The 25,617-nt window shown below is 37.8% G+C and overlaps 1 long non-coding RNA gene across 7 annotated transcripts in view; it reads left to right on the forward strand.

Moving 5' to 3' along the window:
• Positions 1-25,617, forward strand: part of LOC123284551 (uncharacterized) — a 52,152-nt gene that overhangs the window by 18,302 nt on the left and 8,233 nt on the right. For 2 of the 7 annotated variants that reach the window (XR_011501901.1, XR_011501900.1), the window contains exons 2-3: positions 18,581-18,701; positions 19,235-21,305. This is a non-coding gene — a long non-coding RNA (uncharacterized lncRNA). Of the gene's footprint in view, positions 1-6; positions 18,702-19,234; positions 23,029-25,617 lie in introns of those variants that run through there. The other 5 variants (XR_011501902.1, XR_011501899.1, XR_011501897.1 and 2 more) reach the window with 5 other exon arrangements.

Genomic DNA, 25,617 nt, shown 5'->3' on the forward strand with positions numbered 1-25,617 from the left:
TTTTAATTTCCTCTTTTACAAGACTCCTTAACCAGCTGGTATATTTCAGACACTGTTGGACACAGCGAGCAAGCTAGTTGCTAAATATTCTCGACTTCTTGCTTCTACTTTATTGTCATTTTTCATGGCGATTATCATTATTTATAAGCATCAGAAATAATGAATGGAGATGAAGATGAAATTAATACTATATTTTAGGTCCTTATTAGGATATTAGAATGATTACTTGACAGAAATATGTGTAAATTAAATGTCAAATGTTTTCAAGATTTTATATAGATGCTTGCTATTACATAATCATTTTTGTGAATAGGAACATGTTAAAGTTCCTGGGAAAATATCAAGTAAAGATTATATTAAATGCTGTTGAACTGTTTTATGTATTTAGCCTCATTATAGGCAGATAGCTGAAACCCAAATTTTGCTGTGGTAACTATCTCTCAAGGTTATGATACCATTAGAACATAACCTGTGAACCATATAACTAAATTTCACCGATCCTTCAAAATGTTAAGATGGTCTAATTTTGTGAATTTATGATTGTTATATTTGTCTAGGATAATTTTGAAATGTAGATAATTTACTAAAATGTCATTAGTAATTTTCAGTAGCTCTTAATTCTGACATTTTGGTGTGTACTTTCCCTATTTCTCCCAGTACTCTAAGATTTTCTCTATTTCTCCCAGTTCTCTAAGATTTTCTCTATTTCTCCCAGTACTCTAAGATTTAGGAGACTGCAGAAGATTACTACCCATTCATGCAGAAAAACCCAAGCTGGAAAATGAACAGCACAGCTGGAAAGGCTAATGAACTTAGCTTTAAAAATGCTTGTAGAGGCTCGTAATCTATCCCTGGATCCCAGAGGTGGCTCTTTTTGATATAATCAATCCAATCCTGAAACTTCAGAACCATTCAAATATCACACTGGTGAAATACGTTTGTCCATAATGAAACTTCCACGATTTTTCCTCACAATTGTCTTTCACCACTCACCCTTTGCTTCTGACAAAGTGCATTTCTTCTATTCACTTTAAAAAGACAAGTTGCTAATTGACCGGCAAGCTAGCTGGCCTGGGTTAGAACTCTGTTATTGAATTCCTATAGTGGGAGTGAAAACAAAAATACTGACGGATACCCATGTTATGCCTACAATTAACAGAGTAAACATCTTAATAGGCATAGAAGACACAAACAGATGTTCTAATTGCATGTCTGTGAGAAACTGATGTTGACTAGCTCCACTCTGGCTTGGCCTTTGAGACCTCAGGAAGTTTCCCTCCCAGTGGGGATTTCAGTGATTTATTGATTTCAGGACAATGAATATTTCAGAAACTAGCAGGATTTTTCAGAGGTTAAATACATCCTTACAAAGGTTAGCATTAATTCATGCTTGGAGGGGATGCTTACTCTGCTTTAACCTGGGGACGGTCACATCTGCCACATTCCTGCCTAAGTGGGAGGGAACATGGGCCGGCGAACGGCAGGACTATGCTAATAGAGAATGTAGAAATAAAACATCAGCACAGATTTCTTTTTCCCTTAAGCAGAACAAAAATGACGGAGATATGAATAATGGCAGACTCCTAAAAATTCCTAGTTGAAACACTGATTAATCTTGATCAAAACAGTAAAGATGTATTTTAGGCTCGTATTTGAGACACTCAGAATTGAATAGTGTTGTAAGGCTCAGAAACCTGAAAGTTTTTAAATGCTTAAGAAATGCTTAATTTACCACTCACCTCCTACATTGAATTTGCAAATATATTCTGATGTAATTATTTGGCCGGTGCTCACCACAAAGAGTCTAAAATGTAATTGATGGGTACTTTGCACTCGTGTGCTTTCTTTCCTCTTAGACCCACTCACAGACATTGAGAAACTGATATGTCCTCAGTGGTATTAATAATGATACTCAATACTGCCCCAGAATTTACTTCATGCCAGGTACTGTGTAAGTGCTTTAAACAAAGTATCTCATTAAAAGAATGCCATTACATTAAATGAATAAGAAAGAAACCATTGACAGAAGATTTCATAATAAATGCAAACAATATCTTGTCTTCTTAGCTTCTCTTTCAGGTTGTGTTCCATTATTGGTTATTTGCCATAGATCTGACTAAATGTTTTCTTCTTTTTTTTTTTTTTTAAAGATTTTATTTTTTCCTTTTTCTCCCCAAAGCCCCCCGGTACATAGTTGTGTATTCTTCGTTGTGGGTTCTTCTAGTTGTGGCATGTGGGATGCTGCCTCAGCGTGGTCTGGTGAGCAGTGCCATGTCCGCGCCCAGGATTCGAACCAACGAAACACTGGGCCGCCTGCTGCGGAGTGCGCGAACTTAACCACTCGGCCACAGGGCCAGCCCCTAAATGTTTTCTCCTTGAGATTAAAAAAACTAGCAGATCAGTATTTTGTGGTGGAAGAGATTTCCTGCTTGAGTGTTTTATGGCCGCGCGTCGCTGTTGGGCGCCTGAGTGTCACTGGTCTTAAATGAAGACATAGTATGCAGAAAAGAACTTAAAATATTACCTTAATATTTTTATATTGATTACATGTGAAAATGGTAATATTTTGGACATACTGACTTAAATAAAATACATCATTAATTTCACCTGCTTCTTTCTACCATTTTTAATAGGGCTACTAGAGAGCTTAAATTTTAATAACCAGAATTACATTGGGCATTGTGCAGTTTCTCAAATCTTGGAATGAGATTGGATACCACCAACTTCATTTCCTGTTCCATACTGATTTTTGCATGGTACTTGCTTTTTATCAAAGCAACCATAGAAATCCCAGTTTCACAAAGATATGACATCATCAAAAAATGTTGTATGATCTAACATTGAAGTTGTGAGCTAACTTGATCCAGCAGTTCTCATGGTGTCTAGTACATGTTGAGTATTGCTTTGATTTCCTCAAACGTTTAAAATACCCAGTGACACCTCTACGTGTTAATTGAGTTTCCTGTCTGTGCTTTGGCACACAGTTTGGGAACTATGACCATATACTATTAGAAACCTGACAATTTTCAGTTTTGTACATATCTCTGTAGAATTATAAATTCTACAATGTTATCAGAATATGTAATTGAATTCATCTTTATACTCATTCGTGTATCCATTCATTAGTCATTAATTTAGTCATTCAGATTGTTTTTAAAATGTGCAAAACACTGAGTGCTGGGTGCTGATGATATAATAGTGAGAACACAGACAAAATCTGTCTCAAATGGAGTTTGCATCTTAATAAATTGAAACAAAGAAACAGATTAAAAACCTCTAAGTAGACAAATAAAAAGGTAATTGCAAATCACGTAGGTGCTATGGAAGAAATGATGTCATGGAGCATTGTGGGGCAGGGGTGGGGGAAAGGGCAGGGCACTGGGGGCTGGTACTTTGGATGGGGTGGCCAGAGAAGCCTTCTCTGAGGTGAGGTTTGAACAGACACCCAACACAACACAGAGAATAGCCAGTCTGAAGAGAATCGGAAAAGAGCAATTTGGAAAAGGCAACATCAAAGACCTTGAGAGTGGAAATAACTTGGGGCGTTTGAGCAGCAGAAAGGAGCCGTTGAGTAGGGGAAGGCTGACATGAGAAGCTGGAGAGGTTGGCAGGAGCCAGCGCATGCAAGATTTTACAGGCTTCAGCCATCAGTTTTGATTTTTGTTTTCCAAAAGCCAGGGTGAAGCCACCTCGCACAATGCTTTGTGTGTAACAGGTGCCAAGTAAATGTTGGTTGAATTAATGTAGTTAGGCAAATAATGGGTGCCTAAAATGGATACAGGGTCCGGCTTAGAAAATAAGACTAAAATACCTGGGACACAAAGAACTTTATCTCATCATTCGGGCCCAGAATATGCCTGAGTCAGGTTTTTTTGATCTGCCCTACCAAAAAGTCAGAATTATTTTTCTAGTTCTAAATGCTTCCTGGTTTGAGCCTGGCCTTTCTTGTCTGCGGCGAAATACTTCCCTCTTTGACCTTCAGTTTCTACTCCAGGCTTAAAGTTATCATTCCTGGGAACCCAAGCAGTATGCCGCTTCTGGTTTCTAGTTTCTACTGACTTGAAATCATTTCCCTTTTCTATATCTGCTTCTTCCTACTCAGCTTTCTAAGTTTCTTTTTGATTTTTTACTATTCTTTCAGAAATAGACTTGTTTCTTTCCAGGGAAGATAAATGATCAATTATTTATTTTCTGATTTGCGGTTGATCATGGTTTACATATATGACGTTGTGGGGTTGGGGAGGCTCCATGTGGGGACCAGCTAAGACTAAAATCCTGTTGTTTGGGGAGTTACCTTGATTCAGTGGTAGGCTCCACGTCCACTCTCGGGCAGATCATTCTAGAGCTCATGAAACAGAAAGATAGACACACCAAATGAAGATGCTTGAATTACAAAGTTTACTAAATGAGTTGCAAATACACAACAATAGCAAAGGAAAGGGAACTGAGTAGATTAATTTAGCGAAGAGATGGAAGGTCCACACCACCCAAGACCTAGGTTATGTCATGTTTACACACTCTGGTCTTCCCTGCTAACGGTGGGTACTAGAAGCAGGTATAGCAGCTGGAAGGGCCCCCAAAACATGTCTGTGCTGTAATGCCCAGAACCTGTGAGTATGTCATCTTATGTGGCAAAAGGGATTTTGCAGATGTGATCGTGTTAAGGACCTTGAGGGAGGGAGGTTATTCTGGATCATCCAGATGAACTCATTCTAATCCCATGTGCCCATGTGCACTTAAATATCTGAGAACATTTCTTGGCTGCAGTCAGAGACACATGCGAGGATGAATACAGAAAAATGTGATGTTTGTTGTTGACTTTGAATTTGAAGGAAGGGACCACTAGCTAAGGAATGCAACTGGCCTCGAGAAGCTAGAAAAGGCAAGGAAATGGATTCTCCTCTGGGGTCTTCAGCAAAGAACACGGCCCAGCTGGCATCTTGATTTTTGTCCAGTGAAATTTATGTCAGACTTCCAACCTACAGTACTGTAAGATAATAAATTTGTGTTGTTTTAAGCCACTCAGTATGTGGCAATTTGTTACGGCAGCAGTAGCAAACTAATACAGGAAGTGAAGCAAGGGGGCTAGGTAGGTAATTGGTGCCTTCGGCCAGCGCACACTTGCTCTCTCAGTGAGACACAAGAGCAAGGGTGCTGGCCAGCAGCTGGCCACAGCTGTAGCTTGCTGAGCATCTATGGCTTTTATGTGCATTCTGCAAACAGAACACATCTGGGGAACGAATTGGTGGCTGCACCCAAGATACCATAGGTATCAATCTGAGGTGGCATGAGCTCCTATGAATATTTAAGATTTGCTGGGTCTTTCCATCCCTTTCTATCCGAAAATAAAACTTTCATGTGTTTCATTATTTTTATCTATATTAAGCACCATATATTCCATTTATTTAATCTTTAATATGCGTGACTGACTTACTCTCTGACATTTTATAAGTTTTATCCATCCCATTTTTTCCTGACTTCTGTAGCAGATTTGAACACTCCCAAACAATGCAGCAAACCTATGGTAAGAATCCCACAAAAGACAGTCCTCCATAGGTGTGAACAATTGGATGTGTTCAGTTGTGTTCCTCTGTTGAATACGTTCAAGGATGACTTGTGACCTTGATGAGGTCTTTGCCTCACACCCCCCCAGTGGAGGATGTCTTAAGAATTTTCCAGCACTTCAAGTGAGACAGACTTGAAATAGATGTGCAGGCTTTTCCAGTTGAGAATTTGTAAATTCTCTGCTTACAGTCTGAAAGTGAAGTAAACTGTTTAGTTATGCCAATGCATCAGTGGGGGCTTTGTGAACAAGGACAAACTCTATCTGTAAACATTGGTTCTGCATGTAGCGAACAGAGGGAAGAAATCGATTTGCGCACTTGAGGGATCACATACGATGACAATTGTAGGAGAAGCAAAAGCAGTTTAAAAACTATATTTGGCTTTTGTTTCAAGTTTTAAATATTAAAAAACAAACAATAGATGATTTATGTTTTCAAAGTAATAGATCAAGGAGGCTATTGTTTGCCTAACTAGTTCAGAAAAATGTGGCTTTTGATAAAGTTTTGAACTCAAAATTAGAGACCAGGCTACTTTGACTATGTTTTCACAAACACTGCTAATAAGTGATTGGGTTTGTCTTCATCCTTCCTCATTTTAAAGTTGTTTACGGTGGTTGGAGATGGTCTGAAAGACGAAGTTTTTTCCTGATGTGGAAAATCAGTTAATGCTCTCTTGAATCAAAATATTTGTGGTACTACAGGTGAAGCCAGGTTTCTCGTTTCGAGAATCCTCGGTTAGTGAGAAGAACAGCCCATTTCTGAAGAGCAGGAGTCACTTTGCATTAACTGAATTTAGCTAATTGATTCCATATTTTCATTTATAAGTTCTTTTTCTTCTCAATTTGTATTTGAAGGATAGGAAGGTATTATTAATATTTAGTTATTTTACCAAGGTTTTACATGTGAATACAGAAGTCAATGGCATATTAAGCTCTTCAATTATATAGGAACTATTTAAGAAGCCAATTTCTTTGAAAACTCAGTTTCCATCCATTGTTTTCTGGAAGAATTGATCAGTGGCTAATACAATAAAATTAATTTCTTTGGCCTGGAAAAATTCAGTTATACTATTCAATTTCATAGGAAGAAAGCAGTTTTTTCAGCAAATGTTATAATAATTGAACTGGATAAGCATTAATTTGATTCAGATTTACTAGGATCAGCCAAGTGGCCACTATTTGCTGGTCTGTAACAATGAGGGCTTAACATTGAGTTTTCCTGCTGTCACCAGCTTGCAATTTTCTCGGAGATCCATCCTCAGAGAATTAAACAAAGGCCATTTTAACAATTAGTCCATGAAGGTGTTAAAATTGTCTTATGGCTCATTAGTTCCACTTTGATGTTGCCAGCATCTATTAAATAAATCAGGGTTTAGGCAGTAGGGAAGAAAGATCATTGTAATGGAGACCTTGTTGCTACTGAGAATTACAAAAGATGTTGAGAAGTCATAAAAAGCTTATTTAATAATGACAATAACATGAAACCTGAAAATTATTTTAAAATGTCATTTAAGGACTTTTTATTAGGAGATGGTATGGGAAATAGGAAGGAACAGACTGAATTTTAACCCATGGTAAATCAGTGATGCAGTGGGCATGCGTGCACAGCCCCCACTCCAAATAAACAACAGCTATAACCAAATAGAGTATGGATAGCTCTATACCTCTATTAAGTTAAACACTAGATAAGTTTTTTTAGAGTATGGGAGCCTTAGTATTAGGTCTCAAAATTAGAATTCTAAAATCTAGAATTGACAGCTAGCTCTTTCATTTTAAAAAGGAACAAAGCTTAATCTTGTAGCTCAAACTGGATGGAGTAGAAGTTCAGTAAGGGGCTGCAGATGTGGCTCTTACCTTGGGCATAGTGACGACCATTGCCAGTAGTCCACATGGTTTCCTCCTCTCACTTTAGTTTGGGAGGATAGGAAGAGGTGAGAGCCAGTGGGTGCCCTGGAGCCTTAGGTAGAGTGGACAAAGGGAGGAACCATGTCAGGGAGCTTCTGTACTCTACGGTCCCCTATGTCTGTCCCATGCTTCTAGTCCATGTTGTATGGACCAATTCAGTAGCATCTCAAATCATCTTCTCACTCCTACCCTTTTCCTAATACACACAACACCAAATTCTTTTCCTGATTGAAGCTCCAAGATTATTTTTCTCCCATTCCAAGAATATCTTTAATTACTTTACATTGTATTGAATTGATTTAAATGATTTAATTGACTTGTGGCATCTAAGGCTTCTGTAACAAGAATGTTTCCCCTAATTTCAGTCATCATGTCCTTGAAGTTTGCTCTTCAGTCTTTTAGGTACATGAAGGGAATGAGTTGCTGGAAAAACTCTCAACCTACACGAAGGCATTGGAATTACTACCGACATGACACAAACGTAGGGTTACGTGAAAATGAATTTACAGCCATGGTTTTAGTGAATTTGTATATGATATTATTAATATCACTTCTATAATGTGCTATCTCAATTTACCAGTTGTGCTTGTGTGACACATCTGATGCAAGATCCTCTATTTTGACTGTCCATCATTGTTGTTTGCATTATGGGAAAGTTCCCGGGAGATCCATTGTAATTGCAGAGCAGGCAACTTTTGACTCCTGTTTTTTCCTTGCATATTGAGTGGTCCCATGATGTCTTTAAAATCCAAGAGTCTTGCCTCTGTAGAGACAGCTAGAATGTACTCTCTACAGAGAGAAGAGGTGGTTGGCCAGAACTACACCCACAGAAGTTTTACTTCTTCTGAAAGAACACCATGTGTCTAAACAGGATCTTATCGAGCCTGATACAAAGGCAACTTTCAAAATTTAAACTCCTTCTCTTCTAATATTGCCACTCTATGCTCTGAATCTCAGTTCCCATTTTTGAAAAAGTAAAATAAAAACCAAGATTAAAGATATACTTAAATAAAAAAATTTGGATAGTCGACCAAAAAAACTTTGTCAATAGTTATTTTTTTGAGAACTAGCACAAGTCCAAACCAGGGAATGAGAAGTAGCATGGGGTGAAGGAATTTGTATTTTGGCATACATAAAGACAGATGTTGATCATTGAGCCCTCACTAAAAAAACTCTATGGAAAGATACTTTATGTAGATTCACAAATGCCTTGTAATTATTTAATTCTAGTTCAACGTTTTCACAGTTTGGGGGAAGTGGCATGGAAAATTTAGTAACAACCAAGAGCTAGGAATGAAGATTATGAAAGTGGATGTTTCTGCTTTGAAACTACAAATATTATTTTTCTTATTCTGAAAATAGGTCAAAGATAGCTTTCAAATGTTATCTCTCTCATGGAGACTGCTGAAAATTATGCTTTAATGAAAATACTTATACTTTTTATTAAGATAAGTGATAAAAGACAAGCCTCTGCTTTGAGGTATCTATTAGGTGTTTAGACACATTGCTTTCTATTTCTTTTTAAAATATTAGCTGATCTTCCAGCAGAAATGTAAATATTTATTTAGTACCTTCTAGGTATTTTGTATGATGCATACCAGGTACCATGAAGGATACAGAGGCATTTAAACTGTAACAAATATAATATAGTAAAAATGGCGTCTAAGCCCCAGTTGCCCAGAAAACAGAGTCTGTGGTGAAGCTTATGTGCTAATTTTTCTTGGAGGAATTGAATTCTGAGGGAAGCAAGGAGGAGGGAAAAAAGGGTGTAAGTCAGAGAAGGAGGGAAAGTAAACACAAATGTTACATTACTGCCCCAGCCAGAGCTTAACAAGAAAGACTACATAAACATGGCGTCGTCTCAGGAGAAGCAATAAGGGACCTTGTGCACTCAAATAGGTTCGAAGGAAGGTAGAACTGAGAGAATTTATTTGCCAGCTCTTCTTTCCTATCCCTCCCTCTCCTTCTTTCTCTTTTGAATTCCTGTACTTCCAGGTTCTGCTCTCCAGCCCCTGTGGAGGTCCCAGATCAGCCAGAATCAAAATGAGTCCCACTGGGTAGGACATAGGCATTGGGGATTGTTTGGCTCCAACTGTCCAGACGCAAAGGAGGCTATGCTGCTGGTAGATGAAGTGATTCTGGGACAAGTTGTCCAGGCTTTTAACTGTGGGGAAGCAGGGCAAGTGACAGAGGCAAGGAGGGGCAGATGAGAATGGTCTGATCTGGGAGGTGCATAAACTGGGCCTCGGCAAAAGTATTTACTATTGGACAATTGTTTTAAAAAGTGCGTCAGGTGTTCAGAGAATGGAGAGATCTCTAGCTCTTTTGGAGTTGTTTTTGAGCCTTCATTTTAAGAAACAAGAGGAAACAAACATCGAAAGTATGCCTACACAGTGCCAAGACTAATTTTTTTAAAAAGAAAGTGGAAATAAACACCGGATACCCAAACTTTGTAGTGGAGAATAAGACATATTCAAAAAGAACCTTTGAAAGCAAGAGCGAAGCGTCGTTTGGAAAGAATACTAAAATGGATTTAATCATGTTTAAATAAAGATTTGTACAAATGGTTAGCCAGATAAAATAATTTATGTCTCACATTTCATAGTTCTGATGTCAAGAAAAGATCCTCTTTTATTACTTTGACGATCTCTCTTATGACACACAAGAGAAAAATACAAAGTCAACCAAAAATAAATTCCTAGTTGTCAAGCATGATGGTGAACAGAAATGGCTAGCCTTTGTTAAGGTTTCTGACTTTATTACATACTTCTCCACATCATAGGAAACATTTTGGTCACTTTTTATTGTTCTGTAAGGATAGAAAAACATTAATACATTTTTTTTTAAGAAAATTGTAACTTCAAAGAACTGTAGAAAGAGCCAGAGACTCAGGTAATGTTACAAGTAGATAATTAATAAGAATGATCCTAAACTATAAAAATAAAATAAATCATAAGGTCTATCTTACTGTTTTAGGCTCACTTTCTTCTTCCTAGAAAATTTTATACCCTATCCTTTAAGATCGTGCTTTTTCTAGGGTAAAACATTGTTAATATTGAAATATGTAGCAAAATCTATATAAAAAGCATTTTGTATAGATAAATAAGAAGTAATTCATGCTTTAAAGAAAACCTGTAAAACTAGCTGCTAATGCCAAAAGGAACGGAAAAGCTGCGATTTTTGTTAGGTCTGCTTCTAGCGAAGTAGCCTCGCAGGTGGAGGCAGGGCTGGCGCGAGCAAGTGTGGAGGCTGGGCGGCAGCCGGAAGTCATCGGCCCTGTATAATAGCATAGTGCTCTCTCTGTAGTGAGTTTGGGTAATAATTATTGATCTAATTATCTTTGGTTTCTGCTTCTCAGGGAATTCTGCTTTTCTTGGACTTTGTATAAGCCGTCCTTAGGATTACCTTTACCAAATTGGAAACTGAAGGTCAAGCATTCTTCCCTTTTCTGCTTCCATAACCTGCACGTGAGCAACACACACTGCAGGGAAGGGAGGGTGACGTGGGCCCCTTGAAGTGCCAACTTAGAGTCGTGGAACTGCATGCTTCACTTGACGGAACTGCCGTGAGATTGTGGTGCGTTCTTTTCAACCCTTCCCGATGGAGCACATTTGTGGTAAAAATCACAGAAACTCTTCAAAATGGCACAGCGTAGTCCTCGTAATTCTGAACATAAGAAAGCTAAATGTCTCTGAGGCTTTCAAACACAGAAAACCAAGTCCATATGTAACCTCTATACTGCTGGAGCAGGCTGTCTGTTGAATAGTCTTTCATAGGACTCGTCTCACTCCATAACACGACATTAGCCTTTCTCAACCAATCGTCTTGTTGGTTTGGAATGACTCGTCCCTTCTAGGCAGTGTTGGAGCTCGAGAACCTCAGTCAGTGGTACAAGTGGTTCTACAGCTGGTAGAACTCACAAAATATTGATGTGCTGATACCCCAGTTTGCATAACCAAGATATTTCGCAATCTCTAAAAACTTAACATTACTAATATTTATTTCTTTAGGACAAAAATACTCAATGTTATGAACTCTCACAATACATATAATGCCCACAAGCATGGACACCTGACATCCAATTTGTTACCATAAACATTTGTTGAACATCTTATTTGACCCCATGTTAGGTCAGGGTGTATAAAGATAATTAAGTTAACACACAAAAAAAGAGGCAGAAAATCTACAAGAAACAAAAAGAATCAAATAAGATAAAGCACAATCATCTTTTAATGTAGGGGCAAAGAGTTCTAGTCTCATTAGACCTTGAGGGCATTATTATATAGTTTTTGAGCCTGGAATACCAAGAAAACTATCTTTTTTTAGGCATATTATGTTTCAGAAGGTATGAAACACAGGCATACATATGGCAAAATCCACCAAATTGTATAAGATCTATACTTTTTTTGGTATGTAAATGATAACTCAATTAAATGGAGGCATAAAAGTGTGTATTACATGACATCCAGCATCATTAAAAAAATGTGGGGCTCATTTCGATAATCCCTCACCCATTCACCGACTTATTCAGAATATTTATCATCTGTGGGTTCTGCGTAGCTTAGGCTTTCCATGTTCTAATATATAATCTGCATTAGCATAACATTAAATTCCTTTTTGTTTATCTCATCATCACTTTGGGTGAATAATTCAGCTTCTTCAGCGTGATCCCTAAATACCTGCTCATTTACCTAATTTTTTTTCAACATATACAATTCCCATATTATATGAGTACATTCTTCAGTCTCATGAGAAACACTAAATGCTATAATTATAAAAAGAGCTTCACATTGTGTCATGCTTTGGGGATTTTCTAGAACACTGGACTAGGCGCGAGCAATTTTCCACCAAGGCCCCAGATCTAGAACAGATATTCTGGTGCTCTGCAGCCCTGCAACACCCTCACCCCAGACTCCAGGGTTGCAGGTCTCTATTTTCAACTTTATAAAACTTCCTACTAAACAATAGACAAATGGATTTTGTGGTCAGAAAGCCCGTGTTTAGATATAAGGCAGGCTAAAAATGTGAATTTATGCAGTTTGAAGAAGGCATAGAGATAATGTCAACTTTAATTCCTGTTTTTTTCCAAACACAGAGAGTAGGCCAAAGGTCATGGGTGGAAATTAAAGAAAAATGAAAAACAGATGTTAGGAAGCTCACTATAGGAATGGAAACACAAGCAGCACTGAATATTATTAAAGAAAAAAAGACCACTGCTTAAAAAAAAACCCAGAAAGTGAGGATCTTATGAAAGTTCTATTTTCATAACAGTATTTTAAAAATAGTTTGACTTTTTAGTATTTTACTAAAGTGATTTAATTCCATATATTCTCTTCCTTACATCTAGAATCAATTTGCAAGCAAAAGACGATCCTAAAATCTGCCCATTATAAACTCCCTCTATAAAAGTAAAGCCTGGAAAACAGTCTTTTCTCAACAATTGAAAATACAGGTGCTCCACCCCTCAATCCCAGCATCAAACTTCAACAAAAAAAGTTTTTCTTTTCTTTCAATTGACAGTGGTTGCTACTTTTCAAAATATATTTATTCTCAAAAATTATCTTTCCGTTAGGACACTTGAATAAGTTTCCTTGACATTAATAAGAGCTGTGCAGATTTAGATTTAGGTGAGAAATAGGTACTTAGGCAGAAATTCATGTTGTTTTTTTATTTTATTTTATTCTTTTTTGAGGAAGGTTAGCCCTGAGTTAACATCTGCCACCAATCCTCCTCTTTTTGCTGATGAAGACTGGCCCTGAGCTAACATCCATGCCCATCTTCCTCTATTTTATATGTGGGACACCTGCCACAGCATGGCTTGATAAGCTGTGTGTAGGTCCACACCTGGGATCCAAACCCGCGAACCCTGGGCTGCTGAGGCAGAATGTGCAAACTTAACTGCTGCACCACGGGGCTGGCCTCGCAGAAATTCATTTTAGCTTATAGAACACATCATAATGACTCTCAAATGAATTGTTGACTTTTTTTTGTATTTAAAGAAGATCTACGTGTTTTGACACGTTTTGACTTTTATATATTATCTTCAGCTAAAATGAAGAAAGATATTGCAAGATCCATAAAAATGCATAAATGTGTGTATGATGTCTTGAAATCTTATAACTAATAACAGATATCTAAAGTCTGTCCCGAAACTTTCTCCTTTGTTGACTTTTAGAAAGTCAGATAAGATTTATAAAAATGAAAAAGAGGCGTTGTACCATGATTAAAAAGCAATTCTCAAAATTTAACAGCACACAAAAAGTTAAGAGAAATTACTAAAAATATATATTCCTTAGCATATGTTTTGATTCAACAGCCCTATCTCTATGTATTTGTTTTGTTTAGTATTAACTGATGGACTCAAACGTAGACAAAGGGGAGTTGGCACGCATCTGCACAAGGCATGTAATTAAGAGGATGTAATTAAGCATCATTGCTGGATGCATTTACATCAGAGATGTAATTAGGAAGAAAGGAGAGTCAGTGCAACAGCCAAGGAATCAATGCCAAAGTGGACTTGGAAATGCAGAAACTGAAGTGAGTGCCTTTGCAGGAGGAACTGCCACAGTGCTCCCAGTCGAGGGCTCTAAGGGCAGTAGCAGCAGTGGAATAAGGAAGAACCTGGGAACCACCATGTCCAGACTCATCGGCCTCTAGCAAAGCATCTCCCCTTGTCCTCTCTTGCTCTCATCCTACCCTGCCAAGCGAAATCCATGGCATACCATTTTTATGTGCATTCTTATTTTCTTATGAGTAGACACATTAACATGATGGGTTTAACCATAGTTCATCTTATTTATGAGCCTCTGGTTAAATGTTAATAACCTAAAGTCAAGTATCAAACACAAGAATTTAGAGCTAAGATCTTGCAAGCAGTACTTACTAACTATCCCACAGGATCACAATCCAGCCAGTCCTGGTTTTTCTTTAGCTGTTTTAATATTATCAACAGTGAGCACTTACCATGCTTGTTAAAGGCCAGGCACTGTTCTAAGTGCTTTAGATATGTTAACTCAATCTTCATGATAGCCACATGAGGCAGCTATTATTATTATAATTCCCATTTTAAATTTGAGAAAACTGAGGCACAGAGAGGTTAAGTAATTTGCCCAAGGTCACATAGCTAGTGAGTGGCAGAGCTGGGTATGATTCTCAAATCTGTGCTCTTCACCACTACAAGACCATGTGTGCCTTTCCACAGTTGCCTGACAAATCATCTTATGAGCATCTTTTATTGCTGGAAGGAGGGAAAATTATTGGATTGGAAGTGCGCTGAGTTGTTCATGCTGTATAAATAGTGAGGAGGAATTGTCCCCAACTCTATGAGTCTATTTTATGTGTTGAATATATAGCTTGCACATGCCACTTACCCCGATATACTATCTAATATCACTATGTAAATTCATCATCATCCCATCTGTAGTGTGAATAACTCATAGCCTCAACATTAGCAAGATAAACTGATTCACAATAAAACAAGATAAGATTAAGTTTGAAGACTAATTAAAAAGAAGGAAGCTGATCTCATGTCCATTAAATTTCTAGTTTTGGTCTGTTTGGAAAACATCCAAAGGGTTAATATATGTGTTTGACTAAAGAATAATGAAAATTCAGGACTGGCGGGAAACTAGGTAAGGATGAAAAGAAAGGAGGAAACGCAAAATATGAATAAAGAAGACTTGAAGGAAATAATTCCTGTTCCCTCACCTTATACAGAGTCTTCATACATAAGAAAAGGTTAACCTTAGATCCATCTTGCCCTGCATATCAGTAATCTTTATTATGAAGACACAACAACTTTATTTCATAATCATTTTCTTCCGGCCAACCAGCTGTGGTTACTCAAGGCAGATTAACTAGAACCTGATGGATTTCAGCCCCTGTTCGGCAATGCCAGCCAAATACTATAATTACACAGGATGCAGGCTGAGATAATGTCGACCTTGTACTTAGAGATAGTCCTAGATAAGTTGAACTGTGGGATTTGCAGGTCAGGCTTTTCAGTCACGGGTTCTGTATCTGTTCAGGGAGAGAGACAGGAAGGAAAAAAACCCCTCTCATCATTTCAGCTGTCCTGAAACAGGGTATCTAATAAAGACTAAGCCTTCACGAGAGAGGAGTAGATTCACAATGTAAATCTTACAGAGCGGTGTGGAGGATGTGCCTGTGCTGAGGTGGATGTAATCTATTCATCTCTGAGCCCACATATTCTGTGGGAAGGACGGGTGAGGGCCTTTCCATTTGGCTGTTTGCATGGCGCGCTGCCGATGTTATGAAATTTACATTAAGTTGGAAAAACAGTCCTTGTCATACTTTATCCTTTTGGAGGAAATGAACTTCCTTAATAAGAACACCGCTTTATTTCCCCCATGAATTCGGATAGGGAACACATTCCTGAAGGGCGTTCTACCAAATAGAGAGGCTGCGAGGGAAAGGCTTATTATTCTAAAAGCTTTAATGACCCAGAAGCAAAATATTTTTGGTCCTTATATTATAGAGATAATTTGTTTAAATTCAGATGTCAAGTGCCAAGAACTCTGAGATATGACTGCTGGAAATCCACCAAGGATGAGGGATCCAGGGGATATTCCTTAATGTTTAATGAATAAGTCCCGAAATGATTTGGTTTTTATCAACTAGTTCAAAATACCTCACTTCTAGGTACTTGTAACCATATTAAACTATGCAAAAGTTTCCTTGCTTTAATCAACTTTAGGTTAAATAGGAAAATAGTTTACTACATCAAATGTTGGGCCACGTCTTTTTGTGTAGTTTAATGCTTTCTGAAGCTCTGCATATTCAGATATTTGTGCCTTTGCCCATTGACGTTCTTTTTCGAAGGATGTCTTTTCCCCACCCGCTTTCTCCTAGTGAACTCCTACTCATCTTTCCAAGCCTGCATCAGCACTCCACTATGTCTGGCATTTTCATTACCATGTTCCTTTTCCTTTTTTCCAGTAATTAATTCCTCCTTCTCCTTTGGGTTCATAGAATAATGATCCTGCCTCTATTATCCCATGTATCGCATTTTATTATTAGTAGGAATACTTAATAGGCCATTTCTGCAGCTAGAGCTCTTTAAGAACATAGAGGCTTATTCGTCTTGGATCAGTAGCACAAAAGAGCCAGCAGCATGATAAGCTTTCAGTAAAGGTTTGTTGAGTGCATGGGTGCATGCGTCAACAGTAAACCAAGTTAATCTAAAGAAAGAGGTTAGTCCTTAATATAGCTGCTAGTTTTTTATTCTTTCAAAATATCAAAGAAGCACGATTGTGTTTTCCAATATGTAAAGCCAGCTGTAGACTAAGAGGCCATTGAAAGATGACATTGCTCTTCCAGGTATGTTAGAATTCGTCTTCACTATTTGTCATTTCCTCTTCCTAGAAAAGAAGAAAATTCCTCTTAGCTCTCCAGAAAAAATTTGTAAAAGAAGCATTTCTAGTTTCTCTCCACCCCCTCACTTACTCTCCTCCCTTGACTGTTGCAAATGAGGATGAAACAAAGCAGAGTTGGCTCAGTGTTTTCTGGGTCCTCCTGATAGGTCTGCTGCTCTGCTTTCTACCCTCTGGCAGCATAACAAGGGACGCTCGAAGGGCGGGGTGGAAGGGGGGCTTTGAGAGGTGAGGTGGGGAGGTGTGCAGGGTGGTGAGTATTTTTAATGCAGGGGTTATTTATTAGGCCTGCAGAAGAATGTGGCTTGTCAGTAACAAAGCTGATCATCTTTGTCTTTATGGGTAACAAAGGCACTATCTGACTTCCATTTGTTTGATGCTTTTGTCCATCCTTCCTAAGTATCCAAACTCAGAGAGATTTATTGCTTGCCCCCCAAGTAACTCCAATACAATGTTTCTAGTTGTGCATTCCCAGAATATTGTGGCATTATAAAATTTCAGTGAACTCATTATAAGGACACTGAACTTAATTTAAATTCAATTTTTTAAAATACAAAGTTAAGGCACAGATATTAAATACTCTTGTTTGCCCCCAAAATTAATTCAGAATCATTCAAAACTTCTCTTTTTTTTTTCACAGAATGACATCAGACTTGTAGAGGTCTAAACCCTCCTCCAATACAAGTTTTGGACGCAGGTCACCTTCGGGGTTGATTAGGCCATATTGTTTCAGCTTTTTAATATATTTCCTTGAAATCAAGGACCATATGTCTTTTATCTGCATACCCCCTTCCCTGCTTAATGTTAATAAAACAAACATCTTTTGAGTACCAAGCACTGTGCCTGGTGTTGTTCATAGAAAAAAAAACGTAAGACATGGTTCCTTTGTCATAAAGGATACATGTACATGTAGAGAAATGCTTACAATCCATTGTGTAAATTGCTGCAATGAAAACATGTACAGAATGCAAAGGCACTCAGAAAAGGGGCTATCTAATACTGCCTAGGAGAAGGGGCTGCAGCATAGCCGCAGGAGAAAGGGTATTTGTGTGAGTCTTAAAAGGGGAATTTTTCAAGTGGAAAAAGAAGGGAAGAATTTTCCAGTCAGTGATATTAGCATGTGCAAAGGCACACAGGGAAAAAAGATCATAGCCCACTTAGTGAACGTAAGTGTTCAAGGAGGCTGAAGGATGGGTGAGTGCGTAGAGAGTGGTAGATGAACTCAGCAGTGAACCTTATCAGAGAATAAAGGACTTCTCACACCCTGCCAAGGATAAGGACGTTGACCTATAGGTGAAGGAAAGCCATTGTAAGAGTTGAACAGGAAAGTGGCTATATTAGATATTTTAGAAGAATCACATAAGCTGTTGTATAATGGAAATGGGATGAAATTAAAAGCAGGAAGGCTACTTAGAAGGTTTTTGTTTCTCTTTGATTTTTGCAATGGTTCAGCTGACTACTGAATCAGAGTCAGTGGGAAGGGAGGCGAAGAGAAAACGATGGATATGAAGGATATTTAGCCTGTAGAATTAAATAAAATTTTGTGGCTGGATGAAGGCGGGGGAAAGGTTTTGGGAGTAAGATAAGTCTAGCTTTGAACAGATTTGATTTCTTCAGAGTGTTCAAGTGAAAAAGACAGAAAACAACAAATATTACAGCCATGAATCTTGGGAGAGTGTTCTGAGACTGATAACATGATAGAATTGAAATTCTTTAACAGATGAGTAGTACTTGAACCACAGGAATGTGCGGTGCAAGAAAATGCCAAGATCAGGATCCTGGGGAACATTAACGCTTCAGGAACTGCCAGCGAAGCAGACTTAGAAGGACTGCTCAGAGAGGTAAGAGGTAAACCAAGAGAAAATAGTGCTACAGAAGCCAAGAGAGAAGAGATTTTTCTGGAAGTAGGGAGCATTCATCATTGTCAGAGGTCACAGAAAGGTCATGTTAAACAAGAATTGATAAACTTCTGGTGGATTTCTTAATTAAGCCGTTATTGATGACCTTTACTCAAGATTGGAGTGAGTTGAGATGGTGAAATAGCAGAGATGCTATATTCCAGACAGTGGCTCAGCTAGATGTTATATAAATAGTTATATTATATTATAATTATATAATATAAAATAAATATATAAATGAAGAATATATAAATACTTGGGCTTCTTGGGGTCCTCTATTTGTCTACTTGGCTTGTTATTTTGCCTCATCAACTTTTGAAAAAGATGTTAGGCTGAATGGATTTTAATATCAGACTTCATATTAAGATGGGAATATTTGAATCATATACCCACAGCAGGGTTTATTTTGTGGATCTGTTTTCTACTTCTCTTTTCCTTGACTATGTAGAACTAAGTGAGATTTGCCACTGTTCCAGGCATAATGGAGTCAGTGTGGCCCACCCTGCTCACTGCGCATGGGAGGCAGTGTGAAGACATCATGAGCTCCACCCTGCCCTATGTTTGCCGAACAGCTGTCACTGACCTCCCACCTGAAAGGTCTGCAAAATATGAGCCGCAGAAATATTTACCTCCTTGAATATAAAAACCATAATGTAAAGTATGCTATCAGAGTGTAAGTTTCCAACTGCGTATAAAATTCTTTACAGAAAGATATAGGTAGAAATTAAAGAAAAAAAATAGGATACCATCTAAGTAGTTTAAAATACTAGTCTAGTAAATTAATGCAACTTTAAAAGCTAGAGATCAAAAAGCAGAAAAAGATTCAGTAAGGACTATCTATTCTGTACTTTATAGAATTATTTGATTGCAGGATCTTATCAATAGCTTGAGAATGATAATAATAGAAATTTCTGCAAATTAATTGCATTTGAAATAAATACTGATATTTTCTCAAATTGCCAAGTAAAGCTCAATTTTACATGTTTGTTTTGGGCTTTGTCAGCTGGGGAAAAAAAGAACAAGTTAAATTTCCAGGAAATTAGGTTTTGTTAAAAGTACCGTAATGTAATTATCTTATCATTGTCCAGGATGATATTCAAGAAAATGGTGTGCCATGTAAGATGTATTGCTGGCTATTCTACAACTCAATTACATCCATCTTTAAGGGCTGAGTGAGATTGGCCAGAAGTTATATTTAATTTCACTGCAACTTTCGACTTCTACTTATTTTCAGCCCGATTTGGTAGGAATTGGCTGGAGCTATTTCCATGCAAGCAATCCTTATTTTTCTTTTTTGACCCTATGATCTCTTCTTGAAAATAAATCTCTTCAATGACAGGCTCGTTTAGAGCTGCTCTCAAATATTTTCCCCATTGCCTTTGTCTTCAATTGGAAACCTGCCTGAATGGCCCCGGGGAATAACAAGCTTCTAACTGCATTACAAGATCCCTCCTTTTTGGAAATATATTCTGGTATCCATAGTTTTGATTTCCTATTAAGCAGTTGATTTTGCCATTAAGTTATATCTGTTATGAGTAGATACTATTTTATTTTTTAGAAAATCCCCATAGCAGGATTTCAACAGGACAGATGCTCATGTATCAGTTATGGAAATAAAATCCGGGGGTAAACACTTAGGGTGAGCAGCATGGTGCTGCATGGTGTCAGAGGCCAAGGCTTCTTCAGTCTTGCTGCTCCACCACCCTCAGCATTCTACCTCAGGTTTCTACCTCATGTTTCAAGAGTACTATTCTTGCTGCCACCATCTTGTCAGCGTTCCAGCCAGCAAAAAGTAGGAAGGGGTGAAGAAAGGTAGGCCCCCTTCCACTAAGGAAATTTCCAGGAAATGACACACAATGTTTTCATTTACATCCTCTTGGCTAAAACTTAACCACAAACCCACACCAAGCTGCAATGGAGCCTGGGAAATGTAGTCTTTATTCCAGGTGACCACATACCCAGCAAAACCCTGAGAGTTCTATGATGAAGGGAAAAAGGGGAGACTGGATCGTGCAGAACAACCAGCAGTCTCCGCCACAGTTTACTTCTTCCTTACTCCGTCTGCCGCACGATTTCTTCCATTAAATCTCAGTTTATGATCTTCCTACTTCACTAAAGCTTTGTTGGATATTAGCCATCTGTTTTCTTCAGTTGTTAGAAAAATGACTTCTATACTCTTGTCTTTATATATTTATATTTCTGCTCATGAATTTTTCTTATCTACTAAACAGTATTCCTTAAGGACAGGGTCTCATGGATCCCAAGCTTAGTGCACGGCTATGCACCCCAAAGGAATTCAATAAAACCGTGACTAAAAATCAGAGGCACACAAATTAGAGATGAAAATAAATATCAAGTACTACTATTCTTGCCAGAAAAAGGTTCTTTTAAAAATGTCATAGAACCTATCGTGTCTTCCTGGAAAGCTGCTCTTCTCCGGTGAACAAGTCTCCTTTGTGATGGACTGAGGAGCTCCCTTCTCTGTCAGAGGCACTGTGGTTTTCCACTCACCAGTGAGATCGGAAGAGGTCCTGTGCAGCCTGCAAGGTGAGATTCGAGGGACAATGTCCTTGGATCTAAACGGGAAGAGTGATTGGAAATATCTATGCATCCTAGCAACCTCACCTTTATGATCGGATGCATACTTCTTCGATCTCTTAATGTACGGGGGAGAGATTTGAGAATGAGAATGAATGTGAGTGACTTGTGAAGTCCGACTTGCACATTTAGTAAACTGATAAATGGAAGAATCATGCATCTAAAAATAATGAAATAGCTAATAGAAATAACTTTTCTGGTGTTGCCACTCTCTTTACTGATAAGCTGTTAATATTTATAAAGACCTCTAAACTCCTGGAAGCTTACGCTTTAAAACGTTCCTTTGTACGTATATATTTACTGATTGACATTTCCTAAATCAAGTTATGACTGTTTTATGTACAAGTTAAAAACCCACGTTTGTGGTAAAGATTTTAATAATGGCCATTAATTAGTGCTGTAAGATAAAATAGAGGATGCCCAATTAAACTTGGAACCAGATAAAAAGTGAATTTTTTTTAGCATGTGTGTATCTTATGTAATATTTGGGACATATTTACACTAAAAAAAAATTGTTTTTCTTCTGAAATTCAAATTTAATTGGTTTCCTGTATTTTTTATTTGCTAAATCTGGCAACTCTCCCTTTAATGACTCATGCCTCCCCCGGCCATGCCATTTTGTCGTATGGCATTGTGACTCCTCTCTCAAAAGGTTGAGCCTATTTCTTCACTCTGGGAATTGGCCTTGTGACTTGCTTTGATCAATAAAATGTGGCAGAATAGACATTGTGCAAGTTGTAGCACCCAGGTCTAGGCCCTTGTGTGGCTTCTCCCGTGGGAATAAGCAATTGTCCCATGACCATTTATTGAATGCACAACCTTTTCTCACCCATTTTCAGTTACCTCTGTGTCAAACATCAACTTTTGTAAATATTTGGGTCTGTTTCTGGATTTGGGGTTTAGTTCCATCATTGCAGCAATACTGTGTTGTCTTAAATGCTATAGATTTATCACGAGGCTCACTCTCTAATAGAGCCAATACCTCCTTGAGTCCCAAACAAGAAGGGCTCTGCCCCAAGTCCCATGCTTTGGATGACCCACATATCACAAATACTCAAACACGAAGGTGTTTTGTTATATTTTCATCTTGGTGTCCATAAAGTTTTTTTGAAGGTTGGCTAATTAATTGAGCAAAAGAGAATTATGAGAAGAATTCATGAGCCGAAACAAGCCCCCAAAGCCGGAAGATAAGGGGCCAAAAGCCATGCGTGTATGTATGGGAGGGAGAGGATCTGCTTTGCCCTGAAAACCACAGAACAAGCGTCTCCTTTTGTTTAATGTTGACCGCTCCAAATTTCAAAATAGTGTCCAAGCAGACTGGGCTCTCCAATTAACTGTGTTTATTTCTTTGCTTTTGTTTGGGAAGTAGCTTTGAAAGGCATTAGAACTGCAAAAGTTCTAACTGCCAAAATACATGAGCCCTTTATGGAAAAATAACATTTGCATGACAATGAATAAAAAACTTATTGTAGTAGTAAGATAGACGTTAACTGTCTGAACTAAGGCAGTACCAGTAGGTACAGAGAGCAATCAGATGATGTGGAATATTCAGAACTTGATAACCAATTGGACAGACAATGAAGTCAAGGAAGAAACCCAAGATGAGTCTGATGTTACTACTCTGAGTGACAGAGTGGAACTGGATGCCATTAACTGAGATTGGAACCGCAGGGTAAGTAGGATGCAAACAAGTGTGTGTGCATGGGTGTTGTGTTGTGAAATAAGGGTTAGGCGATGGAAATATACAAAAGTGCAATGGAGAACACAAAGATTTGGAGTAGTTTGAATTTTGAATACCTGAGGAGCAACAGGTAAGAGAGTCTTAGATGAGCAGAAGGCTTTTGAGGATCTAGAGTTCAGGGAAACTAGAATATAGATTTTTTTTTAAAGGACACAGGAATAGATGAATCTGTCCAGGCAGAAGTGAGTAAAGTGATGAGAAAGGAGGGTCAAAGGAAGAAGGCTTGGAAACAACATATTTTAAATACATTTCTCTACATTGAGTAGAGAAAGAAGAAAGAAAGAGGCTCATGGAGAGTGCACACTCTGCCCAAGACTGGCTTGCCCTCCATTCTTTCTATAGCAATTCAAAATGCTGTGGACTTCAACTTTCCCTCAGTGCGTGATTTTATCGAATGTCTGTTTAAGCGTTGTCAATGAATGAATGAATGTGCAGTTTAAAACCTTTTGCTTTTGTAAATAATACTCAGACCCAAATAATCTCCCAGTCCACTTACTTCCCTCCAGTGTTGTCATATAGTCACCCTTTTAACATCATGAGAAAAGACATTTTTAATTTTGTAATTTAGACAATGCCTTATATGGTGCCATGTAAGCAACTGATGCTTAATAATGAGTGAAATGCTCACTTGGATATTATTTTTGCCTCAATAGTTATCTCAGTGTATCAATACCTTAAAAATAGACAGTGGCTCTGAGAAAATAGTGTGTTTTGCTTCCCTCCGGATGCCATGCTGTGGGAACTTTTGCCACTTGGCATGGTTTGGAGTCATGGTGAATTTTGAAAATGAAAGCACGAGGGTCCTTTTTGAAAATATCAGAATTATTTTTTTTCTATCTTTCCTGAAGCTATTAATCAGTCATTACTTTTAAAGACAGAATCATGTATTTAAAGCTCCAAAACTCTACATAAATACAGTATAGATGAGCTCATAACTATAAAAGGTTTTGGATTTACTTTTCCTTTTATTATTTTATTTTATAAGTATTTTTTTTTTTTGAGGAAGATTAGCCCTGAGCTAACATCTACCACCAGTCCTCCTCTTTTTGCTGAGGAAGACTGGCCCTGAGCTAATATCCATGCCCATCTTCCTCTATTTTATATGTGGGGTGCCTGCCACAGCATAGCCTGATAATCGGTGCATAGGTCCACACCTGGGATCCAAACTGGCTAACCCTGGCCTTCCGAAACAGAATGTGTGAACTTAACCACTGTGCCCCTGGGCAGGTCCCAGTATTTTTTGTTTTTTTAAAAAAGCGTTTGAAAAAATTGACAAGGGAAAAGAGTATTTAAGCACATTTAACTGAAGCAGAAGCACTTCTTCTCAGTGATCTAAACTTCCAAAAAAGGAGTTTGGATAAAGAAGAGCAAATTAAACACAGAGTAAGGAGAAGAAAGAAAATAACTATAAAACAGAAATCAATTAAATAGGAAAAAGAGGGCAACAAAAGAAACCAAAAGCTGATTCTTGAAAATTTATAAAAATCTAGGCAGATTGTTCAAAAAGGAAAGAGCTAGATAGAGATAGAGATAGAAATAGAGAGAGAGAAAGAAATAGAGATAGAGGGAGAGAATGGGTGTGTGTGAGAGAGAGGTGAATAAATGAACAATATTAGGAAAAGTGGGACGCCACTACAAATATTACAAACATTAGAAAGACAGAAAGACAATATTATGAACAAACTGATGTCAATAAATCTGACAAATTAGATGCAGTAACAAAATTCCTTAAATTCCTTGACAGACACAAATTACCATAACTCACTTAACGCCATAGACAGTGGATGGTGCGCTGGAGCCAGCTCATATAGGCTACAACTTTTCTCATTTTTTCCACATTCAGGGACATAAATTGATAGCTTGGAATCAGTCATGGTAGGAAGATTTATAGCACAGAAATTGGCAACCACTGGTCAGAAGCATCATCATTTAGCAACGGGAAGGAACTTAGATGCAATTAGCCTTTGAAAGACAACATGTAATTCTCACTCACCATAGCTAAAAAAGTTGATGAACTGTTTGATGTTGTTTAAAAATGGGAATTGATTAATTCACTTGAGTCTAAGGTTATTAGATATTATAAGATCTGAAAAAATTTGAATGTAAAAAAGGAGAAAGTAAATTTCTGTTTGGGGTGATGAAAAAGTTTTGGAAATAGATATTGGTGATGGTTGCACAACATTGTGAATGTAGTTAATGCCACTGAATAAAATGGTTAAAATGTAAATGATATGTTACATATATTTTACCATAGTAAAAAAGTAAAAACAAAAAAGGAGAAAGTACAGTTGAATTACTTCTAGTTAAATTTCAGTAATACACGTTAGACCCATAGCTTGGATTTCTTAATATAATAAAATTCTGTGTGAAAAAAAGTAGATCTTATTAGTACATTTCCATTTGGTATGTCCTTTAGGCATTCCTTGTTCAGTCCTAGTTCAGGATCTGTAGAGTTGCATAGACACTGCTCATATGGGCATTACAGAATAGGAGCGAATCTGGACGCTGAGCCTTTGCTTC

This window comes from Equus asinus, chromosome 3 (assembly GCF_041296235.1).
Source record: "Equus asinus isolate D_3611 breed Donkey chromosome 3, EquAss-T2T_v2, whole genome shotgun sequence".
Classification (NCBI taxonomy): Eukaryota; Metazoa; Chordata; class Mammalia; order Perissodactyla; family Equidae; genus Equus; species Equus asinus.